The sequence below is a fragment of the Amblyomma maculatum genome, chromosome 9 (assembly GCF_055883805.1).
Source record: "Amblyomma maculatum isolate TAMU_Amacu chromosome 9, ASM5588380v1, whole genome shotgun sequence".
Taxonomy (NCBI): Eukaryota; Metazoa; Arthropoda; class Arachnida; order Ixodida; family Ixodidae; genus Amblyomma; species Amblyomma maculatum.
In genome coordinates, this window is record NC_139352.1 from 125751056 (window position 1) to 125770188 (window position 19133).

Sequence of the window (19133 nt, forward strand, 5' to 3'; positions counted from 1 at the left end):
CATCGCTGACTGGCCTACATTCACGGGCCAGCTAAAGAAAATTTTCGGCACTCCGGCTGCTCGCTCAGAGCAGGCAAAGAAAAAACTTGAAGCTCGTCTCCAGCAGCCCGGCGAGTCCTATACATCGTATATCGAAGACGTTTTGGCCCTTTGCCGACGTGTCGACGCTGCTATGCCTGAATCTGAGCGTGTTCGCCACTTAATTAAGGGCATCAACACTGCTGCTTTTAATGCATTCGTGGTTAAAAATCCGTCGTCCGTGTCTTACATCAGATCCACAGGTCAGCGTCTGGACCAGCTACAGTCGTGCCGCCTCATACAAGACCCCAGTGATGGCGGCTCCCTCATAGATGGAAATTTGCGGCCCCTTATACGCACCATCATTCGAGAGGAGCTCTACGGCCTGACCAACCCCTCTGCTGTTTCTCCAACTCTTCCGCCAGCAACGGTGAATTTGCGCAGCATCATCAACGATGAATTGACGAATTTCAACTGCACTGTGGCACCTGCCGCACCTCCCATTGCCTCCCAAACTTCCTCGCCGCCTCCCATCGCCTCCCAACATCCCTTGCCAACCTATGCCGAGATTACTTCCCGTCAACCCATCCCGCCTTCCCCGACTTGTTCGGCACCCGTGTGCGGTCACGTCGCTGCGATGGCACCATATCCTCCAGTGCGCCATCCTGTTACAGCCTGGCGCCCCTTCCGCCCTGTGTGCTACTATTTTGGGATCGTGGCCACATTGCCCGTGTCTGTCGCCGCCGCCAGCAAGACGAGCAACGGGGTTATGCTCCCTTTGAACGTCCCCGCGTGCGCCAGTCTGATGATTCTACACTGCCCTCGTTCTTCCTCTCCTCCGAATTCCACCAATGTTTCACGGCCCTCGCGTTCTTCCCGACGCCGATCGCCTTCGCCTTTTCGCCGCACGTCACCGCTTCGTTCTGCCTCGCAACCCTTCCAACCTATAACGGAAAACTAACCGAAACAGTTTTTGGAGGGAAAGCTGCTCCGAGTTCGAAATCTACAATTCCTCCTGGGCGACCGTTGAGGCCCTCATCGACACCGGCGCCGCTTATTCCGTCATGCATTTCTCTCTGTGTTCTCATCTGCGCAAAGTTCTAACGCCATACATCGGTCCGCCACTTCGTGGAGCTAATGGAACTCTTATGAAGCCCACCGGCCAATGCACAGCACGTGTCCTCATCGATAACCAGCGGCATCATATTGAATTTATTGTGCTCCCCACGTGCGTTCATCTTATGGTCTTGGGGTGGGATTTCTTATCGTCGGCGTCCGCCCTCATCTCTTGCCGTGAGCGCCTTATTCATCTTGCGGGCCCCAATATATTGTCACGTAGTGGTGACGAGGTCGACGACACAAATGAAGGGGTTGATAATTGCACTAAAGAAACTCTTTATTTGGGCTGACTTGCGCCCGCAAAAGAACTAAGCAACTCGGCGGCGGCGATAGAAACAAACGTGCTCGTCGAACAAAGAATGCCCCTCACACTCGGCAACGCCCAATTTAAAGGCTGCACAGAACAATCTAGATAACGTCGCAAACAGCTACCAGCACGGGCTGGAACATTGTGGAAAGACAAGCGAGTGGCCGGAACCTTCGAGACAGATCTCGGTGCGTCTTGCGCTACAACAAAACTGATAAAGGTGTGGCTCGCGACATCGAGCAGTAACAAACTAAGATTACGGAACTGATACGCGGTCCAGAATCAGAGTGATAAGCCTGTATGCCGGCGGCTGTTAAAAAAAACAACAAATACTGTTTTGAAGATTTCGCGGCATTACTCCCCCTTAAAAAAACATCGCCTCGATGTTCCAGAACAAAGAAAGTTAAACATAAACACTGCAAAGTTTAAACACCACAGATTCTTTAACGCGCGTAATATGGCTTCAGCCGCACAACATGTACAATTTCTGGGCGTGCGCGTCGCCGTTGTGATGCTGACGTTCCGTCGGGAATGACTTCATAGTCCAGTGGTCCGACGCGGCGAAGGATTTTGTATGGCCCAAAGTATCGACGCAACAACTTTTCACTTAATCCGCGACGGCGAATCGGTGTCCAAACCCACACTTGGTCTCCTGGATTGTACTCTGCGTGGCGTCGTCGTAAATTGTATCGTCTGCTGTCGGTGCGCTGTTGGTCCTTAATACGCAGCCGTGAGAGCCGTCTGCACGCTGCAGGCAGGCGGCGATGTCAAGGTTGTCCTCGCTGGGTACGTGGGCCTTGGTGTCTGATCTCGGCTCCGTCGTTTCTTCAGGTCATAGACGGGGCATACCGTTATTACTACGCTGGGCGATAGGGTCGGCTTCCACTCTGATCGTGTTGTCGTCGGTGTCGTCGTGTGGAGCGGCGATGAAATGGTTGCGTCGTCGTTAGTGGTCGTCTGCGGCGGAGGATGTTCGTCTTTTCGCCGTTGAGCAACCTCACCTCCAAAGGTTGCTCTGTTTAGTTTCCCCTCCGCGGGATTGGGGACCTTCCGCGCATACTCTCATCATAGGTACGGCCTGGCGACGCAATGCGGGCCCTGTACGGCGATGGAGATCTGAACCGACGGCTTGGTGGCGCAATCTCACCGCTACGCAGATAGTTGTCAATTTCTTGTGGTCGTTCACCTGGGCGTGGTCGTGGAGCGTCGACTGCAAATCCGCGGAGACTGATTCTTCGGTACGGGCAGTGGCGCAGAATGTGGCAGGCCTCACCGCAGTGGAAGCGTAATGGCCGGTTGTTTGCAGTCCTCCAGGCGTCGCACTTCCTGGGGTTTGGAGGTAGTTGGTAGGCTTCGCGGGCGGGGGCCAAGGGGCGGTTTTCAGGAACAGGACGGTAGCGGCGAGGGCTCGGAACGTCATCATGTCGGGGCGCAGGGCGACGTAATGCACCAGCGTAGTTCATCGCTGTTGCCTCTTGTGCTGGAACAGTCGCAGCCGTCGCTTCAGGAACGCCCAGCGCCTGCTGAACTTCTTCACGGACGACGTCCGCGAGCGTCGCCACCTGGGGTTGTTGCGATGATGGCAGCATTCGGCGGAGCTCCTCTCGCACGATCTCCCGGATTATGTCCCGAAGGTTCTCTCCGCTTGCAGATGCGCTGGGGTAGTGGCATGAGTAGTCTGGTTGAAGTGGTCGCTCAAAGTGGCGCATCCGGGTGTCCAACGTCTTCTCGATGGTCGATGCTTCACTTTCAAATTCTTCCACAGTTTTCGGCGGGTTCCGGACAAGCCCCGCAAAAAGCGACTCTTTAACTCCTCGCATTAGGAATTTCACTCTCTCACCTTCGGTCATGTTAGGGTCGGCGCGGCGAAGCAGGCGTTTCATCTCCTCTACGTAGACCAGGACGGGCTCGTTTGGTAGTTGAATTCTTGATTGGAGGAGGGCCTGAGCTCTTTCTTTTCGCACAGAACTTGTAAAGGCAGTCAAGAACTGTGCTTTGAATGTCTCCCAATCCTTGAAAGAAGTCTCGTGATTTTCAAACCAAATTCGGGCATGTTCTTGAAGAACAAAGTAGACCTGCCTGAGTTTCGCCGCGTCGTTCCAGCCGTTGAAATCTGCCACACGGTCGAAAAGGTCCATCCAATCTCCCGCATCTTCATTCGGTAGTCCATGGAAGCAGGGGGGCTCACGGGGTTGGACGAAAACCACCGGTGCTGTAGGCTGGGCCATTGTCAGCGTCGATGCCTTACGAGATCGGATGGGGTCAGGCAGCAGACCGTGTTCGGGTTGTAGGCCTTGAAGTCGGCGGCTGGCTCGGTGACCTGTAGGCTGGTCTTCCAGGGCGTCAGGAACACGGCTTGGGTCTTCGCTTGAAGGATCAAAAATAGCACCTCCACCAGATGTCACGTTGTGGTGACGAGGTCGACGACACAAATGAAGGGGTCGATAATTGCACTAGAGAAACTCTTTATTTGGGCTGACTTGCGCCCGCAAAAGAACTAAGCAACTCGGCGGCGGCGATAGAAACAAACGTGCTCGTCGATCGTCGAACAAAGAATGCCCGTCACACTCGGCAACGCTGAATTTAAAGGCTGCACAGAACAATCTAGATAACGTCGCAAACAGCTACCAGCACGGGCTGGAACATTGTGGAAAGACAAGCGAGTGGCCGGAACCTTCGAGACAGATCTCGGTGCGTCTTGCGCTACAACAAAACTGATAAAGGTGTGACTCGCGACATCGAGCATTAACAAACACAGATTACGGAACTGATACGCGGTCCAGAATCAGAGTGATAAGCCTGTATGCCGGCGGCTGTTAAAAAAAACAACAAATACTGTTTTGAAGATTTCGCGGCAATATTACCGACTTCTGATTGTTCCCCACCAGACGTGTTCGCAGCAGTGATTTCGTTTTGCCCCCAGGACGCGAGCAGCTGATCATCGTGGCATTGGACTACCCTCTCGATGGCGAGGCCTTCGTTATGCCCGCTCCTCGGTGGACCTCCGACGGCCTAGCTCTTGCCTCGTGCCTCACCTCCTGCACCCGTGGTTGAGCAGTGGTAGCGGCTCTCAATACAACTCTCCAGCCATTCTTACTGCCCAGAGGAGCCACAGTTGGGTTTATTTTTGACTGCGATCCCGTTCCCCTCGACACACTTCCCAGCGCACCACCGCCTGCTGCCAAGCCTCCATTTCCGACATCCTCTGCGCTCGCAGCCGCCATCAGCCCTGACCTTACATCCGAGCAGTCCACAGCTCTGCTAAACGTCCTCATGCGGCACCGAGAGTCTTTTGATGTGTGCGCCTCAGCGTTAGAGAAGACCTCCGTCACCTCTCATCGCATAGAGACCGAGGGCTCTGCTATTGTTCGACGACGGCCGTATCGCGTTTCAGCAGCAGAACGCAAAGTAATTGAGGAGCAAGTCGCTGACATGCTTGCTCGAAATGTAATCCGGCCATCCACGAGCTCTTGGTCCTCACCTGTGGTTCTCGTTCGAAAAAAATATGGCTCAGTCCGTTTCTGCGTGGATTACCGGGCACTTAACAAGTTCACGCGCAAGGATGTTTACCCTTTGCCTCGTATTGATGAGGCATTAGACTGTCTCCAAGGCGCTGAGTATTTCTCCAGTCTCGACCACCGCTCGGGATATTGGCAAATTCCTATGCACGATGCAGACAAGGACAAGACTCCTTTTCTACCCCCGACGGTCTCTACGAATTTAACGTGATGCCTTTCGGACTCTGCAATTCGCCGGCCACCTTTGAGCGCATGATTGATACCGTGCTTCGCGGCATGAAATGGAAAACATGCTTATGTTATCTCGACGACATCATTGTCTTCTCGTCAAACTTCGCTCAGCACTTACAGCGTCTCACTGAAGTCCTCACGGCCCTTGCCCAGGCGGGGCTTCAGCTGAATACCGAGAAATGCCACTTTGCCAGTAAGACCATCAAAGTACTCGGCCATGTCGTCAGTAAGGCAGGAATCTAGCCTGATCCCGAAAAAATTGCGGCTGTCGTTACTTTTCCTCGGCCCCAACGTCAGAAAGATCTTCGCAGCTTCCTTGGCTTAGCCTCCTACTTCCGCCGTTTTATTCCGAACTTTGCAACAATTGTGGCCCCGTTACACAAGCTCGTGTCTTCCCAAGTGTTTTACACCTGGTCCAGTGAATGTGAAGACGCTTTCAAAGCTCTCAAGCAGGCGCTCACTTCCACTCCTGTGCTTCGCCATTTTGATGCTGACGCGCCCACCATACTTCACACAGACGCCAGTGGCCACGGTATTGCCGCGGTTCTCTTGCAACGCAACGCAGTGTCTGAAGAGCAAGTCGTCGCATACGCCAGTCGTACGCTTACTGCAGCTGAGCGTAACTATACTATTACCGAGCAAGAGTGCCTCGCCGTTGTTTGGTCGGTTCAAAAATTTCGACCTTATTTGTATGGCCGCCACTTCACCATTGTCACAGGCCATCACGCACTTTCTTGGCTGTCATCGCTGAAGAACTTATCGGTCGACTGGGTCGCTGGTACTACGTCTTCAAGAATACACCTTCACCATCACTTATAAATCTGGGCGAAAACACCTCGACGGTGACGCTCTCTCTCGCTGCCCATTGATACCTACTGACGCGGCCCCACATATGGTCTCCTCTCCCTCCTGCCATCCGAGTCAGCCTTCTGCGGGCCACCTGAATGTTGCACCCATCGCTACAGCTCCACTCGAGAACAATGGTGATTTCTCGTCCCTGCAGCTGGCTGACCCTTACTGCCGCACAATCATCGCTCGCCTCCGTGGAGAATCAGTTGTCCCAAACAGTCGCTTGCGCCGTCAGCTTCGTCGGTTCCGATTTCACCATGGAACACTTTACCGCGACGTTTATCACCCTACGGATCAACGCTGGGTACCCGTTGCCCCTCGCTCCCTTCGTTTTAAAATTATGGAGGCTTACCACTACGACCCCACTGCTGGACATTTAGGCCACTTTAGAACTTACGACCGTATCAAGAGCCGCTACTTCTGGCCTGGGCTTTCTGCCAGCGTCGCCAAATATATTTCATCATGTCCATCTTGCCAGCATCGCAAGCGTTCAACATCCCCTCCTGCTGGCCTACTGCAACCTCTACCTTGCCCATCTGTGCCTTCTGACACGGTCGCCATTGACTTGTTTGGTCCTCTCCCTTTGACGTCAGACGGCAACCGTTTTGTTGTCATTGCCATCAACCATCTAACGCGGTACGCTGAAACCGCACCTCTTCGCTGCGGTGCCGCCTCTGAAGTCACCGATTTTTTCCTGCGTGCGATAGTTTTGCGTCATGGGGCTCCTCGTATTCTCATTAGCGACCGTGGAAAGACATTTCTTTCTCAAATCCTTGAGGAAGTATTGCGCGCAGCCAACACCGTCCATAAGACTTCTAGCTGCCACCCTCAGATCAACGGACTCATCGAGCGGTTTGATCGCACTTTGTCCGACACGATATCTATGTATATTGCTCCTGATCACCGGAACTGGGACAATGTTTTACCTTTCGTCACCTACGCCTACAATTCCGTTGTTCAGAGCACTACTGGTTATAGCCCTTTCTTTTTAGTTTATGGCCGTCAACCATCGACAGTATTCGACACTACTTTCTTCTCTGCTCCCTCTACGTCTGAATCTCTGGGCGAAGAATTTGCCACTCGTATTACCCAGTGTCGCCAACTTTCCCGTTTGAACACTGAAAATGCTCAACAAGAACGCAAAGCCCTGTATGATCAACGCCATCGAACTCCCTCCTTTTACCCCGGTGATGAAGTTTTCCTATGGACACCAATCTGCATTCCTGGCCTGTGTGAGAAGTTCCTCCATCGTTACATTGGCCCTAATACAGTACTCCAACAAACGTCTCCGGTGAACTACCGCGTTACTGCCTCGCACACCGCCGCAGATCGACGTCGTCGCTCCGAAGAGATCGTCCACGTCTCGCGCATGAAGCCTTATGCCCGTCGTCCCTCATCCCTGTAATCAGCGACCAGAGTGGCCGCTCTCTTGTCGGGGGGATTTGTGTGAGCGCAGCGCGTGAACTTTCACCTCTTTCATCTGTATAGATTCATCATCATCATCGCTGACTGCTGCTCGGAGCGTCGCGCGCTGTGTGCCAGCTGGTTCTGAAACAGAACAGACGTTTGTGCAAGTGCTGTCTCACAATATATATATATATATATATATATATATATATATATATATATATATATATTTACAAGGGAAAAAAAGCTTCATACTGTCTCAAATTTTCTGTCGAGTCGACGTTTCGGTAGGAGCTCTGCCTTTCTCAAGCCTCTGCATGACCTCTTCATGTTGTGATTAGGATTTGTTTGTGAATTTGGCAAACCGAGGCAATAAAAAGACCGCGTAGTGAAGCGACTCCACTCGGTTCGGAATAGGAGAATCTTTGCTTCGATTTCCGACAGGAACCGGTGTTCTTTTTAAAATGTTAGTATTGCTTTTGCTTATAGCGACACTTCTAATTAAAGGACTAAGGTCATCTAACACAACATGTGTGGTGCATGAGATTTTCTTATAGCCGCAATTTGTCCTCTGGCTCATGAAAGCCAGACATGTGCTGTCGCTGACCTTATCCGGAGTTGGGGTAGCGAAGCTTTCGCTTCAAAGTTCTCAATATTTCTACTTGATTACACTGCCCCACCCTAATGATGCTGTGGTTAGGTCACTCAACTAGTGCGCCTGGATGCGGGATTGAATCTCGGGTTCAGCGACCCTCTTTTACCGACATGCGCTTTTAAACATTGATCAATGGGGCGGCCATCTCCTGTATATAATAGGGCTCCTTAGTGATTAGTGTATGCTGCCTAAGGCCAGCTAATTCGGCTGAATGTGCGCTGCTTACACGGACAAGAATTAGAATCGATAGTGGTTTAAGTTAGCAGGCCAGGGGGGCCCTCCGAGCACAAGCTGCCAATCCCGCATGAGGCTGTATTTCAGTGAAGGAGCAAAGCAAATGCCCGTGTGCTGTGCGATGTCAGTGAAGTTAAAAACCCCAAGTGTTTGAAATTCCAGGAGCCCTCTACTGTTGCATCTGTCATAACCTGAGTCGATTTGGGACGTTAAATCCCGTAGACCTTACCAAACTGCTTGGGGGCCGTTCGGGAGCTGCAGTCTGCCCACATGAGGCCCGCATAAGCTGGGAAGTGGGTGCCAAGCACGGGACACCACGTTACGGCCCAATCTGTGCTACTTGGGAAGTCGCTGCCATGAGGGTCGCAAGTAGGGCCATAGCGCACAGAACTATAGGGGCCAACTCACCTGCGCCTAAAATGATTTACGTGATCATGTGCCTGACAAGTGTGAATCCCAGAAAAACTTTTGCGTAAATTGGGTGAAACCATTTGGCTCGCTAAACACCTGCTAAATGAAAAAATAAAAATCAAATTGCAACCATAAAAATTAATATTGTAAACACTGTGAGTGAACTTCATCTACATCTGAGCGTAATCATCATCGGTCATCGTGTCGTGCAAAGAAGACGAAGTGTTGATGAGCTGTGGCTAGTCGGTAGCTGCTGCTTCTGCGGATATGAAATAGAACGGTGAATTTGCTGGTGCGTCCTGCTGCCTCACAAGTGGTGGAGATGAGTCCTGATCCCAGCATCCTCAACGCGACACCCCCTGGAGCTCCGTTCCGGTCGTGTTCTTGGCAGCACACCAACCGCCATGGCGCAGTAACGTCCGCCTGCTCTGACTACCATTCCGGCGCCTGTCGCTACTGACGTGCATCCGACGGCTGCCCATTCCTCTTCTGCACAGCTGCCGTCCCATGGTGCACTTCCTCCTCACCATTTGACCCATCTAACATGGTTACTTCACGCCAATGCGGACCTCCTGTTTCCGCCAGTCTCTGCGGTGACATCGAAGACTGGCTACAACAGTACGGTCGGGTCAGCGCTTGTAACGGCTGGGACGCTTCTATGTAGCTGCTGCACGTGCCGTTTTACCTTAGTGACGCGGCTAAGACGTCGTTTCTCAATCATAAGCACGCCAATCCTGACTGGCGTCAGTTCACGACATAGATCCGCCGGAACTTTGGAACTTGGTGCTGGTCCGGCCTCTTTCCAAAGAAGCTAGAGACCCGTGTGCAGCTTCCAGGAGAGACATACACATCCTACATTGAGGGCGTACTCGCCCTTTTCCGGCGAGTCAACAATGCCATGGTCGAAGCTGAACGTGTCTGACATATTTTAAAAGGAGTTGGCTATTTTGCCTACGCAGCTGTAGCTGCTCAAACTCCAGTCACGGTGGCACACATTCGTACCACTTGCCAGCGACTTGACTATCTACAGTCGCGCCGCCTCAACATCACCTGGGATCCGAGCCAAATTCCCGAAAGTGATCTGCGCGCTATGATCCGCTCTATTAAATGGAAAGAACTGTACAATAATATTTCGTCGGGGCCTGCTTTCTCACGCCCACCTGTTCAATCTCCTAATTTGCGTGGCAATATCAAGGAGGAGTTTGCTTCATTCACTCGTCCCATGGCTACGGAACCTCCAGCCCCTCCCTACGTTCCGACGTATGCTGAAGTCACTGCAGCACCTCCTTGTCTTCCTGCCCATCACGCGCCTGTCCCACCCAGCCTCGCCGCCCTGTCCCCGCGAAAAACGGCGTATGGTAATTGGCGGCCTCACCCACCTCGTTCAATCTTTCTACTGCGGATTCCGCGGCCATGTAACACGCATCTGTCGCCGACGACTGCGAGATGAGCGTGCGAGCTAAGGGTACGATCGACGTGACGATGCGTACCAGCTTCCACCTCAACAGTGTTACACCAATAATGACCTCCGTCCCTCTTCCTCTCCATCGACTTCCCCTGTCCGGTCTTGAAGCACGGCCATCGCGTCGTCGTTCCCCGTCGAACTTTCGCCGGACATCGTCGTACTTCACCCTCCATCTTCAGCTTCTGCCCGCCACACGGAAAACTAAACTGTGCAGTTTCTGCAGGTAAACCTGCATTGCCTGCCGTCGCTCCAATTCCTCCTCTGCTCCCATTTAACATGTTGACTGTATTCGTTGAAGGAAATGTACTGGAAGCTTTAATTGATACCGGCGCTGCTGTTTCTATATGAAGCTTGACTTGTGTTTAAAACTGCGAAACGTGCGCACACCTTACACCGGTTCTCCTCTACGTGCTGCAAATGAACAGAATATTAACCCTTGTGGAGCGTGTACAGCCCGAGTCACCACTGATGGCATCTTGCTCTTAATTTTGCTGTCCTATCCTCCTGTGTCCATCAACTCATCTTCGGCTGAGATTTCCTCCAAAACGCCTCAGCAATCATTACGCGCTCCCCTCCCACTATTGAGATCACTGAGTGCAACATTCTTGCTGATAGAAAACCACCTTCTTCCCGTTTAGTTATGCTTCCGTTTAGTTATGCTTGCCGATCACGAGCTCTATCCGGACAGAAGATATTCTATCTGTGACTTCTGACGCCGTCACCGATGGCGACGTCCTTCTTACACCCAGCCCTCGTCTCCTGTCAAGAGGTATTATCATCATCGTGCCCCTTCTTCGCTTCTCCAGCGGTTCTTCTCGTCTCGCCTCATTCAACACCACATCAGAGCCCATTACTCTGCGCCGCGGCTCTATTGTTGCATCAATTGCTTCCGCTCAGCCTGTCACTCTTCCCATTTCCACCTCTGATCGCTCTGATTCATCCCCTGCCTCGCTCACTGCAGCACTTCGCCACACAATCAGCGCCGACCGTACATACAACAGACCAGACAGATGCGGCGCTCACTGTATTGAACAAACACGCAGACTCGTTCGACGTCAGCTCCGGCACATTGGGTCAAACCGCTTCAGCGACGCATCGCATACTCACCTTCGGATCAAGCATAGTTAGGCGCCGACCATATCGTGTTTTTCCAACCGAGCGCAAGGGTATTCAGAAAAAGGTTGCTGACATGCTTTCGCGCAACATCATACGCCCATCATATAGTTCCTGGTCATGGCCTGCTGTGCTAGTGCAAACAAAAAGATGGTTCGGCTCGTTTTTGTGTAGATTACCGTGCTCTAAACAGAATCACTCGCAACGATGTGTATCCCCTCCATCGAAATAACGACGCCCTGGACTCTTTGCAAGGTGCCCAATTTTTCTCCAGCCTTGACTTAATATAAGGCTACTGGCAAATCGCAAATCCCCATGCATGAAGATGATAAAGAGAAGACTGCCTTTGCAACACCGGACGGTTAATACGAATGCCATTTACCCTCTGCAACGCTCCTGCTACATTCGAGCGCATGATTGACACAATTCTCCACGGCCTCAACTGCAAAACATGTCTCTGTTACTTAGTTGACATTGTCATTTTTTCTTCGTCATTTTCTGATCACTTTACTCGTCTTGATAAAGTTTTGATAGCACTTTCCAGCGCTGGCCTACAGCTAAAATCTATTAAAGCCCTTGGCCATCTCGTAAGCAGCAAAGAAATTAAGCATGACACTGAAAAAATCGCTGTTGCGCTGCACTTTCCCCGTCCGACCCGGGTCAAAGACCTCCGCAGTTTCCTCGGCGTGGCATCATACTTCCGCAGATTCATCCGCAATTATGCCTCTGTTCCCTCATCTTTGCATGCGCTTCTTCACAACGACTCGCCTTTCGTCTGGTCTCCTGCTTGCGAAGAAGCATTTGAAACTCTGAAGCGTGCTCTGACTTCGGGTCCTGTTCTCGGCCATTTTGATGACAAAGTTCCGACTATTTTGCACACCGATGCCAGTAGCCATCGCATTGCCGCTGTCCTTCTGCAACGCCAAAGCGACTCTACATAAAATGTTGTTGCCTATGCAAGCCGAACTCTGACTCCTGCGGAACAAAACTACACTATTACTGAGCAAGAATGTCCCCGCCGTCGTCTCGGATGTTCCGAAGCTTCGTCCTTAGCTGTACGGCCGTCACTTCACGGTCGTCACCGACCACAACGCCCTATGCTTGTTACCCTCTGAAAAATTTGTCTCGTTGTCTCGGGCGGTGGCTCCTCCATCTTCAAGAGTACGACTTCACTGTCGCTTACAAATCGGGCAAGAAGCACAAGGACGCCGACGCTCTCTCTCGTTGCCTTATTTCTTTGCCGGCGCAACACATGTCCTCACATTCCTCTCCTGTCCCAGCGGAGTCACGCCATTTAAACCCTACAGTTATCCAGTCTTTGAGTGCCGCCTTTATTGCTCCCACGCCAAATACAGACTGCAATCTTGCTCACCACCAAAGTGCTGAACCTTACTGTGGAAAGCTGATTGATAGTCTGAACGGTGTTTAGACTTCCAAATACCGTCTGCGTCGTTTTCTCAGCAATTTCAAGTTATTGGATGGCACATTATTTTGGCACAACTGCAGCCCTCTGGGTCATACATGGGTTCCCGTAATTCCTTCTTCACTGCTGCATCCTCAAATTCTACAAGCCTTTCATGACGACCCCACCGCAGGTCACCTTGGATAACACACAACCTACTACCGCATCAAAAGTAATTTCTTCTGGCCTGGTCTTTCAACATCAGTATTGCAATATGTAGCGTCTTGCATCCCTTGTCAACAACGCAAGCGGTCTACATCGCCTCCTACCGGTCTCGTGTTACCTCTCCCGTGTCCTTTCACGGCTTTCGAAGTCGTCGGAATTGACTTGTATGGACCCCTGCCCTTGACTCTAGCTGGCAACCACTGGGTCGTTACTGCCGTCTACAACCTCAACCGATGCGCTGAAGCCGCAGCACTTCTTTCCTGCTCCGCTTCCGAAATCGCCAGCACTTCGTCCACACCACACTTCGTCGCCACGGCGCCCCTCGCCTGCTTCTTAGCGATCGTGGCAAGTCGTTCCTGTCCACCGGCCTCGCCGTAGTGCTTTATGCTTCAGGCACGGTGCACAAAAGTACGTATCCTTACCACCCTCAGACCAATGGACTCACAGAACGCTTTCATCGCACCTTTTCTTATATGCTGACCACCTACATTCACCATCGGCACAACAACTGGGGCTCTTTACTCCCCTTTGTAACCTTCGCCTACAGCACTGCAGTTCAACGAACCTCACCTACTCTCCGTTTTTTTTTTCTTTTTATGGCCGCCATCCTACCAGACTCCCTCGAAGCATCTTTCTTCTCAGCTTCAACACTTTTGCGCCGCTTCTTCCTGCCAACACTTCGTGTCTCGTATCGCCCACTGCCGTGATCATGCCCGCCTTCAAAACTGGAGCCACTCAAGCTTCCAGGAAAGGCACGACCCATCGCTGAGTATTTCCGCCCTGGAGACAAAGTGCTACTCTGGACACCTACTCGTACCCCCGGCTTGTGTGAAAAAGTTTCTGAGCCGTTTTATTGGCCGGTACACGGTTGTAGAACAAACGTCTCCTGTAAACTATCTCATCACAACTGCATCGCTGTCCGCGATCGTCGGTTCCGCGGCACTGAAATTGTGCACGTCTCGCGTTTAAAACACTTTAACCGCCGACCTTAAGATTTAGTTAGCGACCAGGATGGTCGCTTTCGTTCTGGAGGGGGGTATTGTATACAATGTGAGTGTACTTCATCTTCATCTCAGCGTAATCATCATCGGTCATCGTGTCGTGCGAATACGAAGTGTTGATGAGCTTTGACTAGTCGATAGCTGCTGCTTCTGCGTATCTGAAAGAGAACAGTAAATTGGCTGATGCGTCCTTCTGCCTCACAATATGAATATAACATTTCAAGAAGCACAAAAGCAGATTTTATTAAGAGTCTCCCGGAAGCCACTACGGCCTAACAGGACGCGGCACCTGAGGATATGGACGCCTGCCCATGTCCAAGGCAATAATACAGATGTAGTGGTATGCGCGCCAGGAGGAAAAATTTACCTGTACACCACCATATGCCAAGACATTTGGGCAAGCCCTCAGGACGGCCTCCTGTTATGCTGGGAAGCCGATCTCCAATATGTACTTAAGGCAAGCGCAGATGTCCAGAACATCCCCGCATCTGATGGACACAATCGTCAAATATAGTTTGGTCGTATCGAAGACTAAGAGGTTTGGGGATTTCATAGAGTAGCCCAAAGAGATTAACGCCGAGTCATCATGCCAAAAACATGCTAGTCTTTCACTCTCCTCACAAAAACTAGAAAGACTTTCAATAAACCGGAATTGAACCATTCAGCTACGTGCTCATTAGAGCGTTTATTTTTAAAGAAACAAAACTTAGGTCTAACATGAATATTTCTAAACAAAATACAAAATATACCAGGGTGACGTAGGGCACGCAGGAATGGCTTCACGTCACAAGGTACCGCTATTATTGAACACATTCTGGCACAAAAATTTGGAATAAGTAGCTTGCGCTCCACTTACATTCATAACAATCGCGCTCTGTACCGTTTGTAAGAACCAAACAACTCTGTGCAACATATTAAACAGCTTTAGTCAAATTAACAGAGCTTTGTTAGTATGTGGCGATTGTAATGTTCACACTCCTCTCGTGGAGGTAAAACTTACAGAAGGGACAAGATTTCGGACTTTTTCATTAATTAGAAAGTTTTGAATACAGTTCAAACTCCCCAGTCGACTCAGATAAATAGCTGTTATAGATGAGGGCTCCGGAGTTTTCGATCCCGTCGGTTCTTTAAAGTTAACCGACATCGTTCAACATAATGCCTACCTTTAGACCTCCATAAAGAAACTATCGCCGTGGTCGGGACTCAATCAAGCATCCATGCCCACAGGGGTCTAGCGCCCTATACACTGCACCACCATGGCGAGACTCATTTTATTTCAGATAACTTTGTCTATTGAAACCGGCAACCTAATGTATTTCTTCGAAACGCTAACAAAATGTGACGCCTTCATGTTTTAATTCATCTCTCATATGTAGGATTTCAAGTGATATATCGACTTTGGTGCATCACATTGGTTTAAATCATTTAATGGATAATTTACCTTGCCGCCGCGGTCAACCATAGAATTTAGTGTGAGATCCTCAAAGACCGAAATCATCTAAGGCTTTGCTGAAGCGACCTCACAAGTAGCACGCCGTGAATGGGCAGCCATCAGCCCAATACAAGGAAACACCAGCCCAGTAATGCAGCCAGTAATGGCGTTTCAATGAGGCGCTAGAAGATATAAGGTTTGAGCCAATATACTTGACTGGCTTTCCAAAAATGCCCACAATTTCATACTACCTTATGTATTGGCATACAGCCTCAGTCAACGGCTACCTAATGTCTTCCACCCAAGCTACCCATAGGCTTTTATACAACTGCCATTAAGCCACGCTCTTTGGCTACCCAATAACTGCAAACAAGCATACTCACTGCCTTTTAACAATGCTCTACGGCAAGGCTCATTCGCACCCATCACAGCTCACCCACGCTTATCCACTGGCTTTGCATCATTGGAATCCAGCGAATCACGTTATTGCTGGATGTTTTTTTTATTGCTACCTATTTTATGCTGCGTTGGGGTGTTATGGCGCACAGGTAACTAATGCCATCATGCACCAACACAGGACTGAGTAGCTTTCGTGAAGGCAGTTTACATTTATATATATATATATATATATATATATATATATGAAGGAAAGAAGCCAACAGTCGGCGAGGCCAAGGAAAGCATTGGGGATATGTTTTATGTCTTTTTTTATTTTACTTGCAGAATCGCAGAAATGAGTAATGTAATCTGCTTAGGGGAAAGATAATTAAACACAAAGTAGAAGAAAAGAAACAACGTGCCGATGGTGGGGACCGAACCCACGACCTCCGAATATCGCGTCCGGTGCTCTTCCAACTGAGCTACATCGGCCGCTGTCCCCCCTGCTACTTTCTCGGGTATTAATGTTGTCTGTATACTAACCTTGATAGTGTTCACCAGCGCCACCCTCAACCATAGCGGCGGACCTGGAACGTCCTGTGTTACCGCCAGCGTCACGTAGAACGTGATCAAGAGCGAGGGCGAAAGCTGTGCTAGAACCCTCTAACGCTACCTATGGCTTCAAGACTGCCACAACCGAGACCCCCGTAAGCTACAAGCAGATAAATGAAGGCGAAATAAGGGTGCTCGTTATAATACATGAAGGAAAGAAGCCAAGAGTCGGCGAGGCCAAGGAAAGCATTGGGGATATGTTTTATGTCTTTTTTTTATTTTACTTGCAGAATCGCAGAAATTAGTAATGTAATCTGCTTAGGGGAAAGATAATCAAACACAAAGTAGAAGAAAAAACAACGTGCCGATGGTGGGGACCGAACCCACGACCTCCGAATACCGCGTCCGGTGCTCTTCCAACTGAGCTACATCGGCCGCTCTCCCCCCTGCTACTTTATCGGGTATTAATGTTGTCTGTATACTAACCTTGAGAGTGTTCACCAGCGCCACCCTCAACCATAGCGGCGGACGTGGAACGACCTGTGTTACCGCCAGCGTCACGTAGAACGTGATCAAGAGCGAGGGTGAAAGCTGTGCTAGAACCCTCTTACGCTACCTATGGCTTCACGACTGCCACAACCGAGACCCCCGTAAGCTACAAGCAGATAAATGAAGGGGAAATGAGGGTGCTTGTTATAATACATGAAGGAAAGAAGCCAACAGTCGGCGAGGCCAAGGAAAGCATTGGGATATGATTTATGTCTTTTTGTTATTTTAGTTGCAGAATCGCAGAAATGAGTAATGTAATCTGCTTAAGGGAAAGATAATTAAAAACAAAGTAGAAGAAAAAACAACGTGCCGATGGTGAGGACCGAACCCACGACCTCCGAATATCGCGTCCGGGGCTCTTCCAACTGAGCTACATCGGCCGCTGTCCCCCCTGCTCCTTTCTCGGGTATTAATGTTGTCTGTATACTAACCTTGAGAGTGTTCACCGGCGCCACCCTCAACCTTAGCGGCGGACGTGGAACGTCCTGTGTTACCGCCAGCGTCACGTAGAACGTGATCAAGAGCGAGGGCGAAAGCTGTGCTAGAACCCTCTTACGCTACCTATGGCTTCAGGACTGCCACAACCGAGACCCCCGTAAGCTATAAGCAAGCAGATAAATGAAGGGGAAATGAGGGTGCTCGTTATAATACATGATGGAAAGAAGCCAACAGTCGGCGAAGCCAAGGAAAGCATTGGGGATATGTTTTATGTCTTTTTTATTTTACTTGCAGAATCGCAGAAATGAGTAATGTAATCTGCTTAGGGGAAAGATAATTAAAAACAAAGTAGAAGAAAAAACAACGTGCCGATGGTGAGGACCGAACCCACGACCTCCGAATATCGCGTCCGGGGCTCTTCCAACTGAGCTACATCGTCCGCTGTCCCCCCTGCTTCTTTCTCGGGTATTAATGTTGTCTGTATACTAACCTTGAGAGTGTTCACCAGCGCCACCCTCAACCATAGCGGCGGACGTGGAACGTCCTGTGTTACCGCCAGCGTCACGTAGAACGTGATCAAGAGCGAGGGCGAAAGCTGTGCTAGAACCCTCTTGCGCTACCTATGGCTTCAAGACTGCCACAACCGAGACCCCCGTAAGCTACAAGCAGATAAATTAAGGGGAAATGAGGGTGCTCGTTATAATACATGAAGGAAAGAAGCCATAAGTCGGCGAGGCCAAGGAAAGCATTGGGGATATGTTTTATGTCTTTTTTTTTTTATTTTACTTGCAGAATCGCAGAAATGAGTAATGTAATCGGCTTAGGGGAAAGATAAATAAACACAAAGTAGAAGAAAAAACAACGTGCCGATGGTGGGGACCGAACCCACGACCTCCGAATATCGCGTCCGGTGCTCTTCCAACTGAGCTACTACGGCCGCTGTCCCCCCTGCTACTTTCTCGGGTATTATGTTCCGGTACGAACATATTTTTGCGAGCTAAGCTGCAGCAATAGCATATTGGATTTGTACATCATTCATCCGTTGCTCTGCACACACTTCAGAGTGCCCGGTATATAGGAATCAAATGCAAGTGGGTTGGAAGGTGTCACATTCTTCAGATCTTCAGATCAGATTGTTCATCAAGACCTACTCTTGTGCCAAGAAGACCATGTAGTATTCACGCACAATTTAGTCGGTGCTGATGCCCAGTGGCTGGTCAAGACACAGCGTTCATGGCCAAACAGCGCAGCATTTTCTTCGCTAAAGCAATATCTTCACTGGAGCATAACAATTTCCTTCCACCACGCAAGTAAACTATCGCATACGTATTTACGTCTATGATTGCAGTCATGGCGACGAGTTTACGGTATGCCAATTTAGAACCTCAGCGAAGCGAATTAAGTTGCTCTCGCAGGCTTAGTATATATGGTCTAAATATGAGCTACATTTTCAAGCTGCCCATCGAAGATTGAATAAGTGCATATGTTTGCATACCTGTCCCGAATTTCGTTTTCATACAAACACAGCGAGCGTTGCAAGTTTGAAAAAAAAATATGCATCATGTTTGATTGCGAGTTTATCAAGGAGGGCGACGAAGTATTCTCAAAACGTTTGACACATGAGTGGCCTTACGCATCACACTGAAATACGCATTGAAGCAATATTTTAAGGTCTGTAATGGCTGAGCGTTCTGTTTGAGTAGTAATCTCCTCCACAGTCGAGAACACAGCATCATTTAAGAGTTTCAAAGCGCTTCATAGACGACATAAGATAACCCATGTATACAAAATGGGCTATAACGTGGGGGCCTGCGTTAGGCCCGCGAGGG

At 50.1% G+C, this 19133-nt stretch overlaps 1 non-coding gene across 1 annotated transcript; it reads right to left on the reverse strand.

Annotated features, from left to right (window-relative positions):
* Positions 1-16679: 16679 nt before the first annotated feature.
* Positions 16680-16752, reverse strand: TRNAP-CGG (transfer RNA proline (anticodon CGG)). The gene has a single exon. It is a non-coding gene; the product is annotated as a tRNA-Pro (tRNA).
* Positions 16753-19133: the final 2381 nt, after the last annotated feature.